The sequence below is a fragment of the Mixophyes fleayi genome, chromosome 11 (genome assembly GCF_038048845.1).
Source record: "Mixophyes fleayi isolate aMixFle1 chromosome 11, aMixFle1.hap1, whole genome shotgun sequence".
Classification (NCBI taxonomy): Eukaryota; Metazoa; Chordata; class Amphibia; order Anura; family Limnodynastidae; genus Mixophyes; species Mixophyes fleayi.
This window is the reverse complement of record NC_134412.1, coordinates 56834959-56843684: the sequence shown is the minus strand read 5'-3', so window position 1 is coordinate 56843684 and position 8726 is coordinate 56834959.

Below are 8726 nucleotides of genomic sequence, written 5' to 3'. Positions count from 1 at the left end.
TTGAACTCTCCTCCCTGGACTCACCTGAACCTTGGATTCTCCTGATCTCTTCTCTGAACTCTCCCGCTCACCGCCCACTACCACCATCTGACCACACCAGCTTCTGTGGTTACTCTCAATCCGTCCGGATTCACCAGTTCCTGTGGTTACTCACCATATGTTTTCATGTACTCCTTCCTCCCTGCCTGGTATTGTCTCTCTGCAGCACTACTTAATTGTTATTGCCTTGCATTTTTATTTTATTCTAATTTTAATTTCATTTTTATTTCATTTTATCTTATTTTATTGTCATTGCCTTACAGTTTTGCTTTGTCTTTATTTAGTCCTAATATTTGGTCTGTTTCACTATCTCTTCGACAACTTTGCAGCATGGCTTCCCCACTACTTTTCCTCTGACCTCCCCTCCATCATACTTGGTGATTTTAACATCCCTTTTGATAACCCCTCTGACCCTGCCTCTATCAAACTTCTCGCCCTTTCTTCCTCCCTTGGCCTCATTCTGTGGTCCTTATCCCCTGCCCACTATCTTGGTCACTCCCTTGACCTCGTCTTCTCTCATCTCTGTGCTCTTTTCGACTTTTCTAACTCTCCATTCCCACTCTCTGACCACCATCTCCTCTCCTTCACTCTGTCCTCTTCCCCTGCCTAAAATGACCCTTACTAGACGCAATCTTGATGCTATTGACCCTACTGCTTTCTCCTCCTTTCTCAAAACTTTCCTATTCCCTCTTCCCACCCTGGTCTGCCGTGACTAGGCATCATCTCTCTATAACCAATCCCTCACCGCTGTTGCCCCTGCATCTTTTCCGCCGGTAGCGCTTCATTCCCCAACCCTGGCACTCCAAATTCACCTGCTTTCTTCAGAAGTGCACTTGCACTGCTAACTGCCTCTGGAGGACATCTCGCCCCCTGGCTGAATTCCTTCATTTGAAATTTATCCTCTTTTCATTCTGCTCTGCCTTCTCCTTCGCTAAACAATCTTTCTTTCAGTCCCTCATTTCTTCTCAGTCCTCTAAGTCCTGCCTCCTCTTTTCCATAACCAATTCTCCCCCCCTACTCCCGCTCTCCCTCTCTGCTACTGACTTCGCCACATTTTGCTCTTCCAAAATTGAGATTATCAGACTCAACATCTTCTCCTCCCCTTCCTCTCCTGCCATCCACATTGCTCCACCAACCCCGGTGCTCTTTCCACCCTACTTCGAGTGAAGGAGTTCACACCCTTATTCTTTCCTCTCCCCTGTCTACCTGTCACCTTGATCCCATCCCCTCTCACCTACTTCGCTCTCCCTCCCCCACTGCCTGCTCCTACCTAGCACACCTCTTCAACCTGTCTCTCTCCTCTGGCATCGTCCCCTCCTCATTTAAACATGCCCAAAATTAACGTTGCTAAAAACTGAACTCATTGTCTTCCCTCCTTCTAGATTCTCATCGCACCTTGACCTTTCTATCACCTTTCATGCTCTTCCCCTACAGAATGCTCACCTCCAAGGCTTTCTTCCACTCAATTGCTCTCTGTATCTCAAACCTCCTCACCATTCACATTCCTTCCAGCTCCCTGCGCTTGGCCAATGACCGTCGCCTTTCCTCCACTCTGATCACCTCATCCCACTCCAGAATGCAAGGTTTCTCCCATGCTGCCCCCCTTCACTGAAACAACCTCCCTCGCTCCATTTGTCTGTCCCCCAACTTGTGCTCCTTCAAACGAGCACTTAAATCTCACCTGTTCCTTAAAGCCTACCAGCCATCTCATCTCTCTCCTCCTGGTCCCTTTTTTCACTCATCCCACTCTATTTCTCCTTAACTGACTCCCCTTGTGCCTGATGTCTGTTTACCATCCCTTAGGATGTAAGTTCTTATGAGCAGAGCCATTTTCCCTTTTGTCTTTATACCTATTCTTCTGCTCCAACTTCACTTCAATAGCCATGCCTGGAGTTTCTGAAGTCTTGATATTATTCGTTTATTGTTCTGTACTGTTTCACCCTGTACAGTCTACTGTTTGTATTGTGTACGGTGCTGCAGACATCTTGTGGCGCCTAATATATAATGGATAATAATAATAAATATTAAGGTGTTAATTTGAGGAGGGATTGAGTGCTATCCTAAACAAAGAGGTGAGGAACGCTAATTAGTATCCATTGTAATTCTCAGGAATAGCAAAGACATTTTATCAGGCACACAGCAGGGGAGCCACTGTGGAAGGACAGCTCATCTCCACTCCTCCTCTAAACTCATGTTAAACACCCACCAATGCTCAAGATGGAGGAAGTCAGGGGGTTACCTGGGAAGGGGAAAGCACAGTGGAAATTTGACCCTAGATATAAGGAGCTGGCTGGTGTTGAGTTGATGTTCTCTACCACCAGACTACATCTACAGCTGAATGAAATCCATGGGGTTTGGATTCTGCAAGTCAGGACTTGTAACTCCTTAAGCTAGTGGGGTACGGTCAGTTATTATGGTATACTAGGCTGGCATTTATTTACTGTTTGTATATAATAATCTAGTGATTGTTTTTATTACAATAAATATATTGTTATAATTTCTAACTGCATGTGTCTGAGTGAACCCTAAAGGCTTTCCTGGCATAGTAAGCCACCAGTGTGGGGCCCGCCAGCATGAAGTGAGTAGAATTGGGCCAGATAAACCCGGTATCCTCACAGGTATAAAGCTGGGAATTAATGTTCATGGTTTTAGGCTTTATTTTCAGGGTGATAGAGGTTTGAAATTGAATGATATAATTTAGGCAGGAAGAGATTAACATCATCATCATTTATTTATTTATAGAGTGCCACTAATTCCATAGCAATGTACAGAAACCTCACTCACATTAGTCCCTGTCCCAGTGGAGCTTACCATTTAAATTCCCTAACATACACACTTACACACACATTAGGGTCAATTTGATAGCAGCCAATAGCACACTCCAAAAACATACTAGTATGTTTTTGGAGTGTGGTATGAAACCCACGCAAACACAGAGAAAACATACAAACTCCACACATATAAGGCCATAGTCAGGAATCAAACTCTTGACCCCAGCGCTGTGAGCCAGAAGTGCTAACTACTAAGCCATCGTGCAGCCTCAACATATGGATGGAGCTGTAGCTCCAGGCACCATTTCAGAAATAGGCTCATGAGTGAGCAGTGCACATTCTCCATTTTTTAGAATGTATTAAAAAAAACAAGATCAGCTTTCATGGTCCTGTGAAGAGGTGTTTGGGAGAAGAGATCTACTCACCTGTTTGTCAACATCGTAAGACAGCTATGGAATTTTAGTTCCACTCTGGCCCTGTAACAAGTGAATTTGTAAAGAGTCACCCTTTGTTCCAATCAGAGGCGCTATGAAGTCTTCCAGCTCAAGCCCCCTCGCAGCAACCATATAACTTGGCATTTGAAGTGGGCAAGTCATTCTGACTGGGGCGATAGAAGCAGGAAGAGCCCTGGGAGTAAATGTATCAAGCAGCGAATTTCTTGGGCGAGTTTAAATTGTTAATTTATTAACTGGCGATTTGAAGTAAAATCATCGGAGTTGAGTTTCTTTCAAAATAGCCATTTTCAAAATCGCTACAATTCGCAGTCCCAATTTTTCCCCAGTCTATCTGTACAAATCGCCAAATGTATAAAGTTTGCGATTTTGCAAACTCGAGTTTGAATTCAAAATTTCCAGATACAACACACTGCTTTCTATAGGCGAGATTGGCAAACACATCACTGCTACACTGCAGGGCAATGTTAATATAACAAGAGGCATAATGGAAGTTTAAATAAACATGTTTTTTGTTGTAGAAAAAAAATGATTATTTGGACTTTTCTTTTTATTGTACATAAAGCGTAACTCTTTTTGCCTTGCACTGCAGATTGCTAGCTAAATACCTATCTCCTTTCTTAGAGGCCTGTGAAAAACCACTCCCTTTGTCACAAATTTTTCCCCCTAGCGCACCAAGTAGGGTGGCGTGGACTTCGCAAGAAATGAAAATTTTTGTGATAATGAATGTGCATTTTTTGTGCAGTATTCCCGGGCTACGCTATGTACTACTGTGAACCTGAAGGTTGCAGTGCAATGAACCAGCGGGTTACCCACATTGCACCAATGTCACCCCCTCTACCCAAACTACACACCAATGCCAGCCCTATCTCCACACTGCACCAATGCCAGCCATACTGTGACATGCAGGGGGGTGGGGGGGACAAAGGCTTTCATTTGCATAGGGTGGAGATGGGAGACAAAACTGATACCAGAGGGGAGGAAGGGCAGAAACTATCACACACAGAGGGGAGGGGGGTCAGATACTAACACACACAGAGGGAGGGGGACAGAGGATGGCACACACACACAAACAGAGGGAGGGGGGCAGAGGCAGACACACACACAGAGGGAGGGGGACAGAGGCTGGCACACACACAAACAGAAGGAGGGGGCAGAGGCTGACACACACACACACACAGAGCGTGTGGGGCAGAGGCTGGCACACACACACACACAGAGGGAAGGGGGCAGGGGCTGACACACACACACACACACACACACACACACACACAAAAACAGTGAGGGGGCAGGGTCTGATACACACACACATACAAAAAGACTGAGGGGGGACAGAGGCTAACACACACACACTCAGAGTAAGGGAGCAAAAGCTGACACATACACAGAGGGAGGGAGGCAAAGGCTGATACACACACAAACACACAGGGGAGGGGGGACAGAGGCTCTCACAAGCAGAGAAGGAAAGGGGAGGACACAAAAGTTGTCACATTCATGGGGATCTGTTGAGGAGACAGAAAATGTACATTTGGGTGAAGCTCCACCCACTTTAAGACAAGCTCCACCTCTCCAAAGTCCTTGAAACGGGAGGTATACTGACACTGTCACACACAGAGATGCGGCGAGTTTGAGGGAAGAGAGAGACTGTCCCAGGGGAGGGTAGGAGAGAGGCTCACATATTTAGTGCCCATGCGCGGTACCTGAGACTCTGATTTCCAGCATCTATAAAGCATGGGCTTGCCGGCAGTCTGCAGCCTGCTGTCACAGAGCCATGGCACAGAGGCAAGTAGCAGGCAGCCATTGCACCCCCTTGGACTTGCGCCCCGGGCAACGGCACAGCCCGTACCTGCCTTGTTGCTGCTCCGCCCACAGACATGTGTATGTGCAGCTTTTAACACTAGAGGTACATGAACCTGAGGAACCATTAACTGTTCTATCTTTTCCCTTTGTACAATACCAATTCCATACAGAAAATGGTATACTTTTTGCAGGCTGGGCGGCTTTTGCTACACCATTCACCTCAGTCATATTTTTAAATGCTAGTTCCAAGGTTGCCTCATTAAGTTGGTCGCAAGTAAAGTCTGGCAAAGGAAACTAAGTTGATATTGCTGACCAGTCTGTATCCTCCCTAACAGGTAGGGAGCACTCATCTGCGACCTCACCAGCCAGTGCTGCTTTCGATTGTCCAGGCTTCCCAGAATGATGATACTTTTGTGGTCCTACTATGACCTCCTAGGATAACATTCCGGTTGGCAGTTCCAAAAGATCAAGGTCCAGACACTGTGCTTTCTTGGACAGATCCTTTAAGACCAGGCTTTCGACCTTTGAATCAGTTCTTGACATGTCCGGAAAGTCTCGCCCCAGAATAAGCGGACACAGCAGCTTAGAAGCTATGGCAGCCACCACCGTAATGGTTTGGTTTTTAAGTGTGACAGAAGAGTTCTCTCATATTCCTTCGTTGTCCCATATATGCAAAGGACCATCACCTTGGGCAAGAGACTAGTTATGGTTTCGGGCAGGGCAGAGTTAGACACCAAAGTAAACTCCCTCCCAGAGTCAACCAAAGCTAGGACAAGATTTTAGTTGATGAGCGCAATCACTCGGAACAAACAAGGACTTTCTGATGTGGAACTCATACTACGCTAGTACATCTACGCTGTCACACACACCCTCTCTGATTTATATAAACAAAACTATATGTATAACATAAATAAATTAGAAAGATTTTATTATATGTTATATTATTATTGTTTTCTCTCGTCAGTTTTTTGCATCAAGGCAAGGTACAAAGTAGGGTACAAGGGTCACCCTGATCATCGAACAGGGCAAACTCATATAAATATTTGTATAGAATTTCAATTGTACTTGGGTTGGAAAGGACAAGCAATGATATTGTTTAATATTTGTGGAATTATGAGATTATACATTGCTGTATGGTTACATGAAAAAAGTCTTGAAAAAATTAACATGGCTGCAGTGTTTCCATCATGAAGGTTGTGTGGCATCCTTTGTATGAGTCTATTTACTTTAATCAATGAATTGGACTGCTCATCCTCACGGAAAAAAGGGGAAAATTGTCTGCTCTTTCATTTATGACACCCAAACTATCGCACAATCTAATACAATAACAATTTATTTCAAAGTATGAATATATAAAATGTTTAATACATATATACCAAACAAGCTGGTAACTAAAAACACAAATATCAAATGATTTGCCCAGAACCTGTCATAGGCTCAATGAAGGACATTGAAACCAGTGTAATAAAACTGTTAGGGATTACACTGTTATAATACATATTTTATAAATGTATGCTTTGAAATAAATTATTTATCAGAGTCTGCGATAGTTTTTAGAGATTATACAGTTTCTACTTTGGCAGCTGCTCCCACTTAATTAAGGTTTATTTATCACTAGCAGTGCTGAGGGTGTCGAATCTAAATCAGATTGTTCACCTGTAAGTGTCAGTTTATCAGTTTATGAGCTCATCAGCCGGAGAGAATAAAGTACACTGCAAGTTCTACGTGTACAATTAGCTCTGACTTATTAGTTACAAGTCCATATCTATATAGCACAAAATCACTTATTACAGAAAACTACGCCCCAAAAGGTTCTAACCACTCATGCTTCCTTTACACCGATCTTGCTACATTCTCACATTTTCACAAGGGAATTCTCCCCAAGGGGAGTTGGTTTATCTCCTGTCTGCTATATCCAAGGTCATGGGCATAGTTTCTTGCAAACAATGAATAACTCCTACAAACTAGCTGTATCTAATCTGTCTTTTACGCTATAAGGGCCTGATTCATTAAGGATCTTAACTTAAGAAACTTCTTATTTCAGTCTCCTGGACAAAATCATGTTACAATGCAAGGGGTGCAAATTAGTATTCTGTTTTGCACATAAGTTAAATACTGATTGCTTTTTTATGTAGAACACAAATACTTGATAGCTTATTTGTACACTGAAATTTAAAGTTGATATTTGTGTGCTACATGAAAAAACAGTCAGTCTTTAACTTATGTGCAAAACAGAATACTAACTTGCACCCCTTGCATTGTAATATGGTTTTGTCCAGGAGACTGAAATAAGAAGTTTTTTAAGTTAAGATCCTTAATGAATCAGGCCCTAAGAGAATAAAATGGCTATAAGGCAAAAAGATGGCGTCAGCTTAGCAAAATCACATTTCTCATTTCCCATGTGCTCCCTTTTTTGTCTTCTATCTATGGATTTCTTAGGGAAGGAAAAAAAAGGAAAGGGAAGGAGAAAATACACAGTGTGCTCGGCAAGTGTTATATGTCACTTATTTCACAATAGAAGGGATTGTCCATTGTGTTGTATATCGTCATAAGGATAGGCTCCAGTAACAAGCATGTGGATTCCAAGGAAAAGGTTCTTGGTTTCTGCACTGATCACAACTGGCAGTAGTACTGAGAGTTCCACAAGTTTCACACTCATTAGATGGGGTTTACAGTACAGCGGTTAAGACAGATGTGGTAACTTTAATTTTTCTGGAAGAGAAACACTTAGCTTTAATACACTTGTTAATAAGCCACATCATCAGTTTTATTAGTATATATATATATATATGTATATATATATATATATATATATATATATATATATATATATATATATATATATATATATATATATATATATAATAAGGATTAGTAACAGTACTTGAAGTACAACATGTATAAAACCTGATAACCATCCTCCTATACCTTTGAACCAGTTGGCCAGGTACAGCCATGAAAACTATCATTGTAGATAAGCATCTCCAGTCTGCTCCTTTAAAAATGTATATTTCATGTCTTATTTTTTTGTAAGTGTTCATCAATTATTTTCTCTGGATTATCTGTGTTATTAGTTAAAAAGGTGCAACCCTGGGCTTCAATTTGAATATTTAGGGTCAGGCAGTACCCTCCAGACTAAGCTATCAGGTAGTCCAATATTAACCTATTATCTTTTGTAAATGTAATAATGTGTTGGGCCACAATACTCACAAATACATTTCTGTATTGGGTATAAACCTCTACAGTCATGGGTTGCTCTTTTCGTTATTTGGTTGGGTTAAACTTTCATATTAGAATTTTTCTCATTATGTATAAGGATCTCTACATTACCATAGGCATGAGTCTGTTTCTTCCAGACCTACCTTTCCTTTCTAGACTAGTACACATCTACAGCTTACAGCAAAGGAAAATAACGTGCAATCAATATTCCTCCTGCTAATATCAATGAACACCACTCTGTGGTGTCCCTTGTACCTTTAAAAAACTTGTAAAATACATTTTACTCAGACTCCCCTTGTCTGAAGATCTTGCAGTGGGATGCGTGTATCCAGGTGTTATCTCCCTGTACTTCCACTGCCATGGGAGTCGTCAATAAAACCTGGAAAGGACTCTCCTAGCTGGGTTCAAGACTCTTCCTGACGTGCTTTTTCATGACCACCCAGTC